We start from the raw sequence: 18528 nt of genomic DNA on the forward strand, positions 1-18528 counted from the left end.
GCTTATTTTATTTTCAATTTTTGTTACAGATCACTACCTAAATATTCCACCAAATATTCTACCTAAAGATTCTGCTCTACATGTTGCTTTTGTGAACAGAGGTAGTATCCATCTCAATACATCCAAATTAAACCATCATCTAATTTCCCAGTTTCTAAGTCACGGAACAGGCATTCTCCCTGTTTTCTATTCTGGAAATCTTGGAGACATCTTCATTGTTCCTCTTAGATTGCCCACATCCTCCAGCAGGATAGTTGAGCTAAGTGCCTGTATCATGTAGTTGCATGGACAGTGTTGGTCTTCCTCCTCCTCCTTTAACTTTAATACATTGCAAAATCCTGTAAACACTTTTAAAAATTCTATTCACCTTCCTCTCTATGACCCTCCTCCTCCCAATGTTTTACTTTCCATCCAGTGTTTAGTTAGACTCCTAGTTTTCTCCTTATTTTCTGACTTCTTCTCCCTTCTGCTATCCTTACTGTTCAATCCTCCTCAAAGATTGTGCTAATCATGCATTTATTATCTGTTACTTAACAGGTGCCTTGTTTTAAACTTTGGTCTAAAATCCTCAGTCTATAATGGAAATGGATCTGACCTACAATAGCTAGTCCCCTTAAGGACACTGTGGGTCAGTGAATCTGGTACACTGGTTCCTCCCTGAAAACCCCAAACATCCTCTGAACTTTTTGGGTTGATCTTTGATATTCTTTCTGCCTAGAAAGCTTTCTTCTGCTACCTCTGTTAAAATCCTACCTATTCAAAACCACCCGTGTCATAAAGCCTTGGTTCACGTAACTTTAATTGATAAATTTAATTGTTTGTGAAATAAATTGACCTGGACTATCTACTAACCACAAATGACCACAAAATCTCATTTCTGTCCAACTTTTTCTCCTGGGGCAGTGGAAGAACTATGTCCACTGAGACAGTTTAAAGGGCCAGTAGGAAGCAGAAATAAATAAATAAACCACCCTGAGATCACCACCTGAGCCGAAATCAAGAGCTAGCAGCTCAACCAAGTGAGCCACCCAGGTGCCCCATGGACCAAGGTTTCTTAAATGTACTAAGTCAAATAAAGGTGTACTCAAACAGAAAAAGGCTATTTTCTATATACAAATCTTTGCTTGGAGAATGAACTAGCTAAACGTGTCTCTGGATGATACAAGAAAAGGCACACAACATTGCTATGGTAGCAAACCTGAAAGAAACATGTACTTTGTCAGAAAACCAGGCCACTGAAACAGCTGTGGCTTAGGAATCGAGGTCTTTCTGAATATTTGATGAAGTACCAGAGGTTGGCCTTTGTACACAGCTTATGATTGACACAACTTTAGAAATATTCGGCTCTACATGTTGCTTTTGTGAACAGAGGTAGTAATGACAGCTTTCAACCACTACACTATATGGCCTGAGTAGATGCAGGAAAATAATGGGCTGTAAGTTTGGGAATGCAGATTGCAGTCCATTTCTGGAGGACTTTGAATGCTGGTTTTGGGGTTTTGCATTGACATTTTTTTATTGTTCTTGTTTCTTGTTGTTTGTTTTTGATCTTGTAAGCACCATCATAGAAATGTGCTTCAAAAAAAATTGGCCACACAGCAGAGAGTAGGTTGGCTTGGAAGGAGAATCCAGACCCACAGACTTAGCTGATGTACTTAGAATAGAATAGGAAGCAGTCAAATGAAGTAAAGGGGCAGAAGTAATAGAGAGGAGGGAAATGATGCTGATGTTGGAACTATTATAAAGGGATTAGCAACTGACCTGTGGATGATTATGATGGTCAGGATAAGGACAAGCCAAAAATAGCTCCTAAAGTTTTGACTCAGGGAAAGGAGAGAGACCGTCATAAAGATGGAGGATGGAGGATGGAGGGAGGGCAGGGAGGCAGAAACCCTAGAGGAGTTAGAAAGGTTACTACTCCTTTTCCTGTGAAAAGGAGTTTTTGTCTCACCTCTCCTATTTTTCCTTCTCAGTCTCTTAAAAAGCTAGTATTTCAGGCAAGTCACTAATATCAGAGCAATGCAAGTCAATTAGCTACCTCTTTCCACACAGCAAACGGAACACAAATTTTTAAAAAACATTTTATTTATTCATTCATAAGAGACCCAGAGAGAGAGAGGCAGAGACACAGGCAGAGGGAGAAGCAGGATCCCTGCAGGGAGCATGATGCGGGACTCGATCCCAGGACTCTGGGATCACATCTGAGCAAAGCCAGATGCTCAACCACTGAGCCACCCAGGCATTGCTAAATGGAACAAAATTTAATAGGATATATCATAGCCAGTGTTTTTATACATGTAGAAAAAAGAGATATGGTTGTATGCTCCTAGAGAGGAGTATAAATTGGGAATTTGTTTTATGATCAGAGGTCCATATACCATAGAGTTTGGCTTTTTACACTTTATTTTTTACGTTTATTTTTTAAAGATTTACTTATTTTATTTTAGAGAGAGAGTGAGCACGACTGGGAGGGACAGAGGGAGAGGAAGAGAGACTCTCAGGCAGACTCCCCACTGAGCATGGAGCCACCATGCTTGGCACTCCACCCCACGACCCTGAGATCATGTCCTGAGCTGAAATCAAGAGTTGGTCGCTCAGCCGATTGCGCCACCCAGGTGCCCAGGCTTTTTACACTTGAAATCAAATTTATTGACATATAATTTACATGTAATAAAATACTTCCTTTTAAGTATACTGTTCGGTGAGTTTTGACAAAAGTGTACCCATGTAACTACTACCCTAATCAAAAAGGATTTTTCATCATCTTCCCAAATTCACTCATGTCCCTTCACTGTCATTCTCTGTCCACCCACCCTCTATCAAAGATATCTATTATTCTGCTTTCTGTCACTAAGAATTAATTTTTCCCATTATAATATTTCAAATAAATGGAATCATACAGTTTGTACTTTTTTGTGTCTAAATTTTAACTAGAAGAGGCAGGGGGATCTTCTCCTACTCACTAGGTGAGATGCTGCTCCATTCATGAATTATTTAATAAAACCAATTAGATCTTCAGATTAAAAAAAAGGTTTTGAAATGTCTCCAGATTGATGTGTACTAGTAGTTCATTTCTTACTATTACTGAGTAGTAACAATATGATTCCAATTTTAGTAGTTTCACTAAAACTTTCTTATATATATATATAGTTACCAGTTGATAGATTCTGTTTCCAGTTTTTGCCTATTAGGAATAAAGTGATTAACATTCATATTCATGTAGATATATATTTAATTTCCCTTGGGCAAATACCCAGGAGTAGAATTGATAGACCATATGGTAAATGTATGCCTAACCTTATAAGAAACTGCCAAATTGTTATCCAAGGTAGGTGTACCATTCTGCATTCCCACCAGCAACATATGAACATACTGGTGCTCTACATCCATGCCAACATTTTGTAATAATCTAATTCTCTGTATTATGTCACTTTCTGCTTGAAATACTTCAGGTGGCATCTCTCTCCAGCACTGAACCCCACCTGATACACATGGTCCAGACAGACATTCAACACAGGGTTAAGCAGCTATTAATCAGAAGTGGAGGTAAGCAGGCAGTTTGGGGACAAGAAATTGAGTCCTGGGGTGCCTGGGTGGCTCAGTTGGTTAAGTGTCTGCCTTCAGGTCGGGTCATGATCCTGGGATAGAGCCCTGAATCGCATCAGGCTCCTTGCTCAGCAGGGAGCGTGCTTCTCCCTCTCCCTCTGCCTGTTGCTCCCTTTGCTTGTGCTCCCGCTCTCTCTGGCAAATAAATAATTAAAAAAAAAAAAAAGAAATTGAGTCCTTGGGGAGACAGATGTGCCAGACACATTCTCCATCCCAAGTAAATAATGTGCCAGCCTGATTGTCAGGGAACCAGGAAACCAACTTCAGGACAAGCTGTGCTCCATCCGACACGGTGTGTCTTGATGTGCCAGTCGATAAACTTTATCCTGGGGCTTTTGAGGCTCCTCTTGTTTCCTGTGTCTACAGACAAGTTTGATGCAGGGCAAGACTGTACCTTTAGCCAAGGTGAAGCTTTCTCAGCAATGACAACTAGAGAGAAGGGACAGGGCAGATGGAATGAGCAGGGCAGCTTCAAGCTCAAAAGAACAATTTCAAGGTGAATCAAAGGCAGAGCTACTTCATAAGGCATTTAGTAGATATATGGTGCTCATTGCCTTAAGACAGGAAATAGATACACAGCTTTAAATGTATTTTCTAAAAAATAAAAATAAAAATAAAAATAAATAAATGTGTTTTCTTCAGATACTATTAAGGTCTGTGAGTAATCAGGCAGGTTGTCATGTCAGCATTTGGCATCTGACTTAGGAATTCCCTCAATGTTACTAATTAATGGTTAGCCAACTCTTGCTTGGACAGTTCGAGTGGCACAGTTCATTATTTCACAAACCTGCTATTCAATTTCTCTAATCTTCAGAACATTATTTTTTTGTTGTTGAACACCCAGGCATCTCTCTGTCATTTCTTCCTGTCTGAGTGTAAACATATGGTCTCTTGCTGCTTATCTCATGTTTAAAGTCTCTCTGGTATCCATTCCTCCTCACAAAAGGCCCCAATTTTCTTTTAGGAAATGATATTTCTTCCATAATGTATGGTTTTCAGAGAATAACTGGGTGCACTACCTCCTACTCTGGAAACAAACGGTAAATCCTTCCTTTCCTTGCCCTCATAAACCCAGACATAGGTGTGTGGCCTAGGTTTGGCCAGGTGTATAATTCTCTTCAATTTTTTAATCTTGAGGGGAATGTGGCATAAGTAAAAGGAGTAGACAGAGGTCACCCGGCACAGAGGCAGGTGCCAATTGCACGATGAAATCATGAGACAGTGGCTATACTTTTGACTGGCAAATCAATTTTTTCTACCTTTGTTATTGTTCATTTCAGAATCTGGTCCTCTAATCTCAATTCTAGGTGCCCCAGTAGCCTTCTAATGGTTTAGTTATCTTAGAGTTTCTTTCTGCTGTTTGCAATTCAAATCTCTGAACAAAATCCTTTATATGAATGGGTGAGTAGCTTTTTTCCCTGAAGCGTCTAGTCTCTGCTTATCTTACTTAGGGACAATTTGGTTACAATGGACAGAACACACTTCAGTTGACTCAAAATGAGCGTCTCATTGAAAGAACATTAAAGAAGCCTCAAGGTACCTAAGGACAGCAATTAGAACTGGATCTGAGGGATATGGAGCTGGGAAATGGGAAATCAGGAACTGTGGTTGGTTATTCTTTCAATCTCTCAGCGGCCATGTGTTCTTCTTTATATTAGTGTCTCTCTTGTGGGTTCACTGCTGTTTTCTGTACATATATTCTGGTCTCTATTCTTGCTGGGTTCCTGTTTAACCATCTCATTTGACCATTCATGACCTTTTAGGTTAACCTACAATCAAGTGACTACAACTCTATGTCTCTTAGTTAAAAGCAGAAATATTTGTTCCCTGACCTGCCAGTAGTAGATTGGCTGACTTTGGGGTAGGTAGTCATCCTTAATCAAATCAGCTGGGGAGAAGGCAGGGGCAGGTTAATTGTGTATCCCTCTGAAGGCAGTGGGTGCAGCAGGTCAAGGTAGAAAGTGCAGTTGGTAGCATCTGGCAAATTGACTGATTGGTCTGGAATGCTCTTGATGGGTAAATGATTCTCACAAGGCCAGACATTTTGAAAAATTGTAACCTGGGAATTGGAAGTTATTCTCTTCTAAGAAGCACCCAAGATTTCTGGGGGACCTGGGTGGCTCAGTCAGTTAAGCAGCCAACTCTTGATTTCAGCTCAGGTCATGATCTCAGGGTCCTGGAACTGAGCCCCACATCAGGCTCCACCCTCAGTGGGGAGTCTGCTCTCCTTCTCCCTCATCTCCTCCCCCATCCCCACCGCTTGTATGCACATGCACACTCGCTCTCTCAAATAAATAAATAAATAAATAAATAAATAAATAAATAAATAAATAAATCTTTTTTTTTTTTTAAAGAGACTCTATCCAAGAGTTCTATTCACTAAGAATAATCCTTCTTACCAAAGAACACTTGCTTGCTTCTCAGTTGTCATCCTGATTGTAGTCAACAGTTGTCATCCCTGAGAGGCTGATAGAGACCCCATCACCTTTCTTCAGGGGCTTTCTGTGATATTCCAGGATTTCTCAAAGTGGTGTCCATGGACCACCTGCATTAGAATCTCCTGGAAACTGAAAAAAAAAAAAAAAAAAGAATCTTTTGGAAGCCTAAAATGGAGATAAATTCCTGGAATTCACTCTAGATCTGAGTCAGCACTTCTACAAGGGCAGGAGTGGAAGAAGCTGTTTACATTTTCAACAAATTCTCTAGGTGATTCTCAAATACATCAACATTTGAGAACCACTAAACCAGACTATCAATGACTTGAGGACAGGGAAGAGCATTGGTCTTGTTCAGGATTGTATCTCTGATACATTGCCTGGCACATAGAAGATAGTTGGTAAATAAAAAATCAATAAACTCTTACACCAACGGCATAATCCTGATTATATACAAATGTATAACAACAATGATGAGGTTTAACTTAGTTATTGATTGAATCATAAACTCATGATTATATTACAATATCAATTTATTTCTATCAATTACTAAAGAACACTAAAAAAAATCAACCTGTTATTGTGATACTTTTAATAGCTGGAGTTCTCCTTTTCTTTTATGTTAGACATGCTTTCAGCCCACACTCCAATTCTTCTTCCCTAAATGGCATAGGTATGGTATTCATGTCCTGTGAGTTCAATTTCCATTACTTTCCCATCAGACCATTGTGAGGTAGAAATATTTGCCCATATTTAGCCATGCTATTCATTTTCCTATTAGTTACTTTCTGTTTCATAGTTATAGAGTACAAAAAAGGATTGTGGATGAATCAGAATGTGGGGTGGTGCTGGTCATACAGATAATGTGCAAGTAGTATCTGAGTCCTCAAGAAAGTGATAGATCATAGTTTTTCTCTTTTCTCCTTTTATTTTTTTTAAAAAGTGTTGTTTTTACAATATTATAGAACAAATATAATAGCAGCTTCATGCTTTGCACTTTGTATTGCTGATTTCATGAACTTTTGGAAATTCTATTATATTTCTGACAGTTACAAACTTTTTCCCTCTGTGATACGGAGTCAAAATGCTACAACATTGCAGGGAGAGGCATGTTCCAGCTCTGCCTAACCCCTATCTACCTCCTCTCTTTACCAATGGCAAATTCCCTCCTCCTTCTCCTGTTCCCCTCACAATACCACCTATGGATCTTGGTGCTGACCTCCAGAGACACAGAGATTCAAGTGAGGTTGGACCAATGTTTTTTTAAAAAAAAATTCATTTATGAGAAATATCCCCCAAATTCAAAATATATCCAAAATCCAATCCCTTCTCTTTCCTTCTACTGCTCTCACCCTCGTCCAAACGGTGTCATCTCTTGCTGAATTATTGCAATAACCTGTTTTGTCTCCATACTTCCACCCTTGTCCCACATCCAATAGCCTAGTCTCAACTCGCAGAATGATGCCTTAAAAATATGTGAGATACAGTCACTCCTCGACCTTAAATCCTCCACATGGCTTCCAATTCACTCAGGCACTGGCCAAAGTCTTTGCAGTCACCTAAAAGACCCTGCCTCTTCTGACATATAATAAGCATTCAATAAATTTTCACTAAGTGAATGAATAAATTTAAAAAACTTAATTCTCCTTACTTTCAAGTTAATTTCCCAAGTTCCTCAAAAGTTCCTTTGAGGAAATGGCTTCCAGACTTCCATTCTGGTGATCATCCTCTTCCACGAACTTTAAGGTTTTAGCGTCCTTCCTAAGATGTGGTACCAAGAGATGAACATAATGATTCAACTTCGGTTAACCAGAGAAGTTTACTCCCTACATCTTTCTATCACTGTGGTTTAGAATTGCATTAACTTTTTTGGCAGCCATGTTATAACATTGGATCACATTCTGTTTGCAGTGAATGAAAATTCCCACGTCTTCACCCAGAAGCTGATGTTAATTCAAATCTACTCATCCTTGCACTTGTGCAGTTGGTATTTTGAAACTATGTAAGGACTGCCCAAAATTATCTTCTTTCATAGAATTTGATTCTTTTTGTTCAAAGAAATTTGCATCAATGCCTCTAATTGCTCAGTTTTGCTACTATGGCAACACTGTTAGTTGTTACTATTTTTTTCCAGCCATTACATTTCCCATCATCAGCTTGTCCCCCTTGTCTTCCAACTGGTGTACAACACAGAAGTGGGTTTTTTTCTTTTCTAAGATTATTTTGCTATATCATTTAAATATTTCTCCTGACATGACTAATCGTAGAAAGAAGAGCTACATAGACTTCAGAAGATCTGGGTAGTGTCCTGTCTTCTAGCTCTGTGATCTTGGAGGTGTAAATGAAACTCTGTGACTCAATTTCACCACCTATGTAAAATGAGGATAATGATAATGGCATCTGCTATTCAATAGGGTTATTTCAAAGGTCAGTGAGATCATGGGAGTATCAAAGGAGTATTGATATGAAACAAGAAAGTGGCTAGAGACCCTAAATTAAGTTAGAGTCAGACAAGCTTCTCTTATTTTGCTACTTTTTCCCTTTATAATATAGCTCTCCTTAGTGTGGAGAACTGGCCTGAAATTAGGATACCTGGATACTAACCCCAATTTCCCCCACTAACTAGTTTGGGTACCTCAAACAAAGAACATAACCTGATAGCCTTTATTTTCATAACCAAAAAAAAAAAAAAAAAGAAAGAAAAAGGAAAGGATTTGTCCATATATGTTCTAAGATCTCTCTCAACTTTTTGAATTTTTAAAAACCTGTCATGCTGGCCCATACTGAAGAATAACACAAGTCTTATCTGTACGTTTGTCTTCATCAAGGTGTATGTCTGGTGGTTTCTATGATAATTAAGATACATATGCTACATTTCAAATAGGAGCAGAGTTGTACCCCAAAGATACAGATGCAATGAAACGCAGGGACACCTGCACTCCGATGTTTATAGCAGCAATGGCCACAATAGCCAAACTGTGAAGGAGCCTCGGTGTCCATCGAAAGATGAATGGATAAAGAAGATGTGGTTTATGTATACAATGGAATATTCCTCAGCTATTAGAAATGACAAATACCCACCATTTGCTTCAACATGGATGGAACTGGAGGGTATTATGCTGAGTGAAGTAAGTCAGTCGGAGAAGGACAAACATTATATGTTCTCATTCATTTGGGGAATATAAATAATAGTGAAAGGGAACATAAGGGAAGGGAGAAGAAATGTGTGGGAAATATCAGAAAGGGAGACAGAACATGAAGACTCCTAACTCTGGGAAACGAACTAGGGGTGGTAGAAGGGGAGGAGGGCGGGGGGTGGGAGTGAATGGGTGACGGGCACTGGGGGTTATTCTCTATGTTGGTAAATTGAACACCAATTAAAAAAATAAAAAAAAAAAAGGAGCAGAGTTGTAGTGCCTGTAAGAGCTAAAGGCTTTGTAAAGGAGTCCGAAAACACCAAGCTGAAACCAACAAGGTTTTTTTCAAATAATTGAAGAACCACTTGAGCAAAACTAGAAAGAATTTCCCCCTCACTGAATGTGAGTAACTCAGACCCCACCCAAAACCCGTGGGTGCTGAGGATTTTAATAACAGTAATGCATGTTGTTTAAATAAAAACATTTAATCTTTTCACATGAAGTTTAAAAGATGCAGACATTAGCAATCAGTTGTTTAAAAAACAGGCACCCCTTCTACACAAAAATGTCAAAATGCTGAGAAGAGAACCTAAGTTAATCTGAGCACAAAAGAGAATGACAAGTTGAGACATCACTTCCATCCAATTCTTCTCGTGAAGCTCTTTTTAATTGAAAATATGATTAAACATTTAAGATAATTAAAATCAATATCATATTATTCATGATCCCATACTATAACACAACTTTAAAAATTACTATTTTAAAATTTACAGACATATATTTGAATTCCTTGACTTCTTGGAATAATCAGCCTTAGGTCTTCATGGGAAGAGTAGTTATTCACAGGGAGGATATATGAGGAGAATCTTCAGAAATTTGGCTTAGAAGCTTCCACGACACTGCTCTTTCTGTTTTCCTCTTTCTCACCACCAGCTTGTTTTTAGTCATCTTTGCAGGTTCCTTTGCATCTTTTCTTTCCCTAAATGTTTGAGTAGTTAAGGGCTCAGTTCTCTTATTTTTTCTCTTTTCTATGCTGCTAATTCCCATGGCTTTAAATTTCATCTATCTGCTGCTGACATTCACATTTATAACTTTAGCTTAGAGCTTCCCCCTTGAACTTTAGACTTGTGTATACACCTGCTTACAAGACACCTTTACTCGGAAGTCCCAAACAAAACATAACCAAATGAATCCCTTGACTGCTCCCCCAAACTAACAATATTCCCAGGCTGCTACTGCTCAGTAAATAGCAACTTCTTTCTTCTGGATACTCAACCCCCAAAACTTGGAGTCATGCTTGACTTCTTTCTCTCATATCCAATATCCCATTTGTAGGAAAATTCTGCTTGGCTCTACCTTTTAAATATTTATTTATTTATTTGGGAGAGAGAGAGAGAGAGAGAGAGAGAGAGAGAGAGAGAGAGAGAGAATCCCAAGCAGACCCCACACTCAGCATGGAACCTGACACATAGGGCTTGATCCCATGACCCTGAGATCATGACCTGAACTGAAATAAAGAGTCAGACACTCATCCAACTGAGCCTTCCAGGCGCCCCATTAGCTCTATCTTTTGAATATATTCAGAATCCAAATGGTTCTCACTTCTTCCCACTACTACTCAGTTCCAAACCATAATTTTTTTACCTGGATTTTGCAATAGCCTCCTAATTTGTCTCTTCCTTTTCCCCTTCCCCTCCTAAAGTCCATTCAGTAAACGTGGTCTTAAAAGTAAATTAGAACAGAGGGCACTTGATGTAATGAGCACTGGATATTATACACAACTGATGAATCACCAAATTCTACCCCTGAAGCTCATAATATGGTACATGTTAATTAAATTGAATTTAAATAAAGACTTTTTTTTAATTTATTTTTTATTGGTGTTCAAAGACTTTTTTTTAAAGTAGATTAGACCAAAAAATAGAAAAATTAAAAAAATAAAGTAGATTAGACCATGTTGTTCCTTTCCTCAAAACCCTATAATGGCTTCTCATCCTACTCAAAGAGATATCCAAAATCCTTGGCCTAAAAGGCCCTACAAGATTTGCACTCCTCCTCCACCACTGATCTGATTTCATGTCTCATGGCTCACATCCCTTCTGCCCTCTCTCCACCAGCTTTTCTGGCCTCCTTCCTTTTCCAAGTGTGATCCACCTTACACATTTCCACTCCCAAGTTTTTGTCCTACCCATTCCTTTCAGGTGCCTCCTTGAATGTCACTTTATCAGAAAGGTCTTCCTAACCACCCACATAAAATAGCACCACCCACCTGTCACCTTTACTCTCTATCCCATTTTACCTTGCTTCATTTTTCTTCTTAGTATTTTACTGACATATCACATGTTATTTGTTTAATGTCTATCTTCTTAAGCTGAAATGTAAGGCTTATGATGTCACTTTTGTTAATTGTAGCATCCCCATTACCTAGAGCAATGTTTGGCCCACAGTAGACACTCAAAATATTTGTTGAACAAGTGATTAAATAAGTCCTGTAGTTTTAATCAGAGACTGACAAATATACATGAGCAGGTAAAAAGTAAATGTGCCATTATTTGATACAGTGAAAATGATTGAACTAGTTAACATGTGTCTGACTCTCACAAATAAAATGTTGGGCCAAAATTTAAGTTGCCAAAGAATATATACATAGACACCACATATATATGACATCATATATAAATTGTGTGAGATATGTATATATACGTATATACATGTATATATGGGGGGAGAAAAAGAGACAGAAAGAGACAGAGAGAAAGGAAAGAGATGATGCCCGAGAATGATAAATACCAAATTTAGAGGGTAAAATGGCAGATATCCAAAGGGGTAGTATGGGCACAGATGTTCATGATATTACTCTAACTTTTTGTATGCTAAAGTAAAAGATTAGTTACACAGATTTTATTTTTAATTTATTTATGATAGGCACACAGTGAGAGAGAGAGAGGCAGAGACACAGGCAGAGGGAGAAGCAGGCTCCATGCACCGGGAGCCCGATGTGGGATTCGATCCCGGGTCTCCGGGATCGCGCCCTGGGCCAAAGGCAGGCGCCAAACCGCTGCGCCACCCAGGGATCCCGTTACACAGATTTTAGAGAAAGATTCTTAGGTTCTCAAAAGAGAGGTTCTTTACATGTTATGGACAATACAACTGAATAAAATTCCCATTACACAATATTGTTATCTTTCAAAAACCTTTTGCACTACCAAGCTTCAGGTCTTCACCTTTTTAAAAAAGAAAAAAAAACTTTTTATTTTGGAACATTTCAAACATGGAAAAAATGTAGAGAGATTAGTATGTTTTATCCCCATGTACTGGGATTTCTTCTTTTCATCAAAACAACAACAGGGAACAACAGGGATTAGATTTATCCTCTAGCATGAAACAACTGAAAATAAACAGAAACAACAAGGGTCCCAAGCCACTGGACATCAGGCAATGAAGGACAGTGATCACTAGGAAAAGGAGAACAAATGAGGTGAGCTAAGATGGCCCCAGCTTTGTCTGGAGAGAAGTTTCAGGCTTTGTAGCATGGAGGGAACCCAACAACATTGCTGCTCACTGGAGACCTAGGCCTCAGAGGCGAAAGGAACAATGAAAGAACACACACCACTCAGAAATGTTCCTCTTGTATGGCTGGACAGAAAACATTCTCACATGGAGGCAAGCAGCAGACAGAGGTCAGGAGCAAGTCTTAGCCATGAGTGTTGGAGGAGGAAGCTTTCTATCCCTTCAACAAAAACTAACAGTGGCACTCTCCCCCTGCTCTCCCCTCTGTCCATTCTTAAGCTTCTGGGAAGAACAGATAAGAAACATCAAAGGATACATGAACCAAAGTTTGAACAAACCTGATGATTCTCTATTCCTGTTTCATACAAAGTTATAACACATAAAAGATCTGTAAAAAAGAACGTTTTAGGAAAGAGTTGTTTTGAAAAGAGTTGGTAATCATAAACTGGGTGTGTTCAGATCTCTTGGTTCTCTGGGTTCAGATCCACTGCTCCTATGGTGTGGGGTAGGAGAAAAGTTCATATGAAAATTCCCTTTGCTGCTTAAGGAAACCAAATCTCTACAATAGCCTGCGCCATGAGCCTCTTTGTGGTATATTCCTTAAATTTCCTGCTGTTTGTCTCTTATTTGTATCTCTAATGTATAGGAGTCTTATCCCTAACATACTTCTTTGCATGTCATCTCGAAACCTTCCTAATGCTATCCTGTGACATGTGGCATTACTTGATTACTCATTCAACACATTTGGCAAAAAGCTAGGAGTTGGGAGGGATGTACATTTCAATCAGACACAGATCCTCATCTCAAAGAACATAGATGGGGAAATAAGGCAAGTATATAAATAACTATAATGAAAGGTATGATAATATATAATAATATATACCATAAGAAAACGCTTTTTAGAAAGTTTTGGGTTTCTAAGAGATCTTAATGATCAAGTATTCTTACTTCCTCATTTTAGAGATGAAGAAACTAGGAGAAAAAGGTTAAATGACTCTTTCTGTTGCAGTAGAATCTACTACTAAGAGGCATCATGGCAGACTGGAAAGAACAGTGAACTTAAGGCCAGACAACCCAGGAGTGATCTTGGGTTTCAGTCCTTACTTGCTCTCAAAAAGGACAAATTATCAGACTTGCCTGAGCCTTGGTTTTCTCATCCACAGAACAGAATACTAATGCTTGCCTATTAGGGTTGGTGTAAAGGTGAAGTGAGATAATGAGAAATTTTTGTGGACCATGAGGCAACATAAAAACGTACAATATTACTACAGTTGATGAATTGCAGAAGTGGGAATAAAACTCGCATCTCGGGATCCCTGGGTGGTGCAGCGGTTTAGCGCCTGCCTTTGGCCCCGGGCGCGATCCTGGAGACCCAGGATCGAATCCCACATCGGGCTCTCGGTGCATGGAGCCTGCTTCTCCCTCTGCCTATGTCTCTGCCTCTCTCTCTCTCTCTCTCTCTGTGACTATCATAAAAAAAAAAAAAAAAAACAACTCGCATCTCTTAACTGTGAGACCCTTGTCCATCATGTGTTACTGTGCAATGGCATGACTTCTAGGAGAGGACTTAGCAGTTTATCCTCTTGCAGAGGGTAGAACTTAATTATCAGTCACACATATGTTGTTCACTCAAGTCATAAGCCCATTCCTCACTTGTTTGAGTTATACACAGAAAAATAAAATAGATGCTCTTGCTACAAAGCTTTCTTGGCGAATTTTCACAGTAACGTAGTATGAGGACTTTGTCCAACATTTCTCAATACTATGTTGTATTTTCGGCCTGTTTATTCTGGCGTCTTCCTTAGAAGCAGTGTTAGTGTTGAATAAAAGTTGAGCAATTAAAAAGAAAAATAAACATCAGGAACTTTGTAGATCAAAACTTGTGAACACATCCTTGGGGCACTTTAAGAGAAGTTAAGCGATAATATCACTATAATATTGTGTTACTTCTTTGATCTGTTAAAAAGCTAAGTGATATAATCAGTTTTTTTATTTCTGAGTTTTCTTTCCAGTTGCTGCATGCGGCAACAAAGCTAAGAAATAGGTTAATTATAAAAGCTTTTGTCCTCTTCCTCACCCCATTACAGACTCCTTCCTCTTTAGAGTGGGTAAGAAAAGAGAGAAAAAAGTTTATTTTTACATATATTACTGTATAATTTCATAAAAGTCTTCAAGAGGTGGTAGGTTGTAGTGGAAAGAACATAGAATTCAGATTCTGAAGTTATGGGTTTTGAGTTTCCATGTGACCCTTTTGAGGCTAGAATCAAATAACTTTTCTAACCTTGGTTCCTTTATCTGTAAAATATAAAAACTAATAAATCCTACCCCTTGGGTTATCAGAGGAATTGTATGGTATTCCCCTGATAATGAAAAGGTAGCTAAAAATGCATATTGTAGTAGGAAGATAAAATAATTGAAATCATTAAAAAATAAGGCAAATACAAAGTTAGGAAATGTAGATGCCGCCAGGAATGGAATTAATTTATAAAATAGAGGTGCCCTTTATAAAATAGACGGAGCCCTAAATGATTGCTATGGCTGGGCGGCAGACCCGAGTCTCAACTTCCTCGCTGAGGAAGTTGGTGAGACTGACACCAAAGGAACAGTGTTTATCCACAAGGTCAAGTCATGGCTAGTCACCAAAACAGCAGTGTTTATCCACAAGGTGAAACACAAATTAGTAGTTTTGTGGCTCCTCAAAAACTTAAACATTGAATTGCCATCAGATTTGAAATTCCTAGGTATATATTTAAAATAATTGAAATATTCAAACAGATACCTGTATACCAATGTTCATAGCATTGTTCACAATAACCAAAAGGTGGAAAGAACCAAAATGTCTATCAATGGATGAACAGATAAACAAAACGTGTCATATCCATCAATGAAACATTATTTAGCCATAAAAAGAAATGAGGTGCCAATCCATGGTATAACCTGGATGAACCTCAAAAACATTACACTAAGTGTAAGAGATCTGACACCAAAGGTCACATGTTGTATGATTCTATTTGTATGAAATACCCAGAATAGTTAAATCCATAGAGACAGAAAGTAGATCAGTGGTTGCCAGGGCTGGAGAGAGGAAGAAATAGGAAATGCCTGCTTAATGGATATAAGGTTTTTTGGAAGTGATGAAAAAGTTTTAGACATTCGCACAACATTGTAAATGTACTAAGTGGCACTAATTATGTACTTTCATTTATTTATTTAAAAGGTCTTTAAATTTATTTATTTATTTATTTATTTATTTATTTATTTATTTATTTATTTGAGTGAGAGAGGGAGAGAGAGAGCATGAACAGGGAGGAGGAGCAGAGGGAGAGGGAGAAGCAGGCTCCTCACTGAGCAGAGAGCCCAATGCGGGGCTTGATCCCAGACCTGAGCTGAAGGCAGACACTTAACCAACTGAAACACCCAGGCGATCCTATTTATTTTTATTTCTTAAAAGATTTGATTTTTAAGTCATCTCTACACCCAACAAGCGGTTAGAATTTACAATCATGAGGTTAAGAGTTGTATGCTCTACAGACTGAGCCAGTCAGGTACCCCTAATTATGTACTTTTAAGTGGTTAACTTTATATGAATTTCACCTCAATAAAAATAAAGCCAAAGCAAAAATAAATGAGAAAAAAATGTAACTATTTCTAATACGAAGACCACAAAGGACATTCTTTAAGGAAACAAACCCTCAGCAATAGCTTTATTTGAATATAGTGTCAGGTTTCATATTCTTTAGAGGGTTCTTTAAGATAAGCTGGTGTCATGACTATGAAAAGCAACATGGTAAAAGGTAATTAACTGGAAGTCAGGGGGAGTGTAAGTGTTAGTAATCTAGCTCTCAATACATTGGTCTCTGATAAGCAGGCATAAGGCAGAGACAAAATTAAAAACATCTAGAAGAAATGGACCTGCCTATCCTGCGGCAATCCGTCACAAATATTTCCCTGAGTCAAATCTTTGGAAGCTATAGTGCAGGAATTAGTTTGAGTTTGCATTTCCTGTAAAGTATGTGGGTGCAGCTTGCCAATTTAGAGTTTTGTGTTTTCAAAGTTAGCCAATCTAGAAGCAGGAGTAAGATCCCCTGGTAGATGAGGAGAATGTTGGAAGTAAGTAGTGAGGGTGCTGAGGAAGCAAAGGTTGCCGTGAGAAAGTATGAAGCTGTTCAAACACTCAGAGGGTAATTGTTATCCCCAATAGTTTCATGCAAAAAATCATGTCATTGGTATTTCCAGAGAGGCAAGATTTCTTGTAGACTACATGAAACCATGTTTATGTGAAGTTGATATGAATTGCAGTTTTCATTACTATGACTATCTGGCTATAATACCTAACATGGAAACAACATAACTTCACATACAGCATTCATTCATCATTCTCAATCAATACTTGTTGAATGTTAATTGTGTGCCAAGGAGGGCAGACAATACTATCAACATTTTAGAAAAGAGTAAATTGAAGTTCTGAGAGCCCATGATTTGCCCTAAGTCACAAAACTTAGACTTGGGATGCCCGCTTCCTAATTCATTCCAAGCCTTGCTGCCTCCAGGGGCTGAAATGACCAAGGACTCTGGTTGCCAAAGCCCTTCATCTTCATCAGCTATTAAATGTGATTATTACAGGCCTTGGGCAAAGTTGCACCATTTCTGTTTGTCTGGGCAGTGGCATTTTCTTTAATTACTGTTACATGGTGTTCTCAGGAGCCATGCTACCAAACACACACAATGCTTGGCTTTATACTACTGGCTAACATTTATTGAGTGCACATTGTATGCTTAGGTGTGGTGCTAAGCATTATGCAGACATATTGTCATTGAATCCTTAAAAAGCCTTCTGAGGAATGTTTATCATGCTTTTGTTTATACAGATACTAAGGTTCAGAAAAACTAAACAATTTGCCCAAAGTCACAGGCAGAAATAGAAATATTCTCATAGCCCTTAGAGGAAAATATTTAAAGGTTCATCAAAATTAAAGGCCAGGCCAACAGTCTCCCATAATTCCTCCCTGAGGAGCCAGTAGAGTGTGGAACAAATGTTCAACTAAGAATAAAAGTAAGAGACAGGGCTGGGTCCCTATCCAGTTTTGTTTACCTTCAAAGCTCACAACTTAACTGCTCTGCTCTACTGAGACACAGGTCTAGTACGTTTGTAACCACTTGCCTTCTCACCCAGACAATTATGGTAATAAATCCTGGGTCATTATCCTCATAGTGGATAAAATTTACTGCGTCTAATGCTCTTGTAAGTGCTTAACAGTCATTTTTGTTTGTAATTTTTAAAGTCTCCTCATGAAGGACAAGGAAGTGCCCCTCTGCTTAAAAGGTTTTTTGAGATGGCAAGCTTTTGCTAAAAGAGGTAAAAAAAAAAAAAAAAAAAAAAAATCAGATTACTGAGTGTTATTCTACTGTTGGAATCGAAATGTTGAAAAGCTAATATCTATGCAGAGACTATCTTTCCATCCAGATGCGTCTAATGCCAGAGGGTAAAATAACTCATTTGATGAAAAATTACTATGGTGTGCCACATATTGTGCCCGTTGCTACCGGGTAGCTGGTAGGGTTGAAGTACTCAGGACATGTCAGCTCTGCCAAGTTTTGAGGAAAAGGGAAGTGATCATTATCAAAGTGGGCAAACTTCACCTTTCTGGGGTCCATTACCTACTGGGTAAAGGAGGTAGTGTTTCTGGCATATGATTTTGGGTTCAGGTGTCTTCTCCTCATTTGCACTATCCCCGGGGCCAAAACATCCACCTCATACGATCCTAGCTTTGTAATTCATTAATTAGGTTCGACACATGTTTATGGAACTTCCAGTCAGAAGCACCGTAGGAATGAAGTTG

At 38.6% G+C, this 18528-nt stretch overlaps 1 long non-coding RNA gene across 1 annotated transcript; it reads right to left on the minus strand.

Annotated features, from left to right (window-relative positions):
• Positions 1-2111: 2111 nt before the first annotated feature.
• LOC140642134 (uncharacterized) lies at positions 2112-7908 on the minus strand. The gene is made up of 3 exons (XR_012038683.1): positions 7693-7908; positions 6006-6173; positions 2112-4035 (listed from the first exon to the last, which is right to left on the minus strand). It is a non-coding gene; the product is annotated as an uncharacterized lncRNA (long non-coding RNA).
• Positions 7909-18528: the final 10620 nt, after the last annotated feature.

This window comes from Canis lupus, chromosome 11 (genome assembly GCF_048164855.1).
Source record: "Canis lupus baileyi chromosome 11, mCanLup2.hap1, whole genome shotgun sequence".
Classification (NCBI taxonomy): Eukaryota; Metazoa; Chordata; class Mammalia; order Carnivora; family Canidae; genus Canis; species Canis lupus.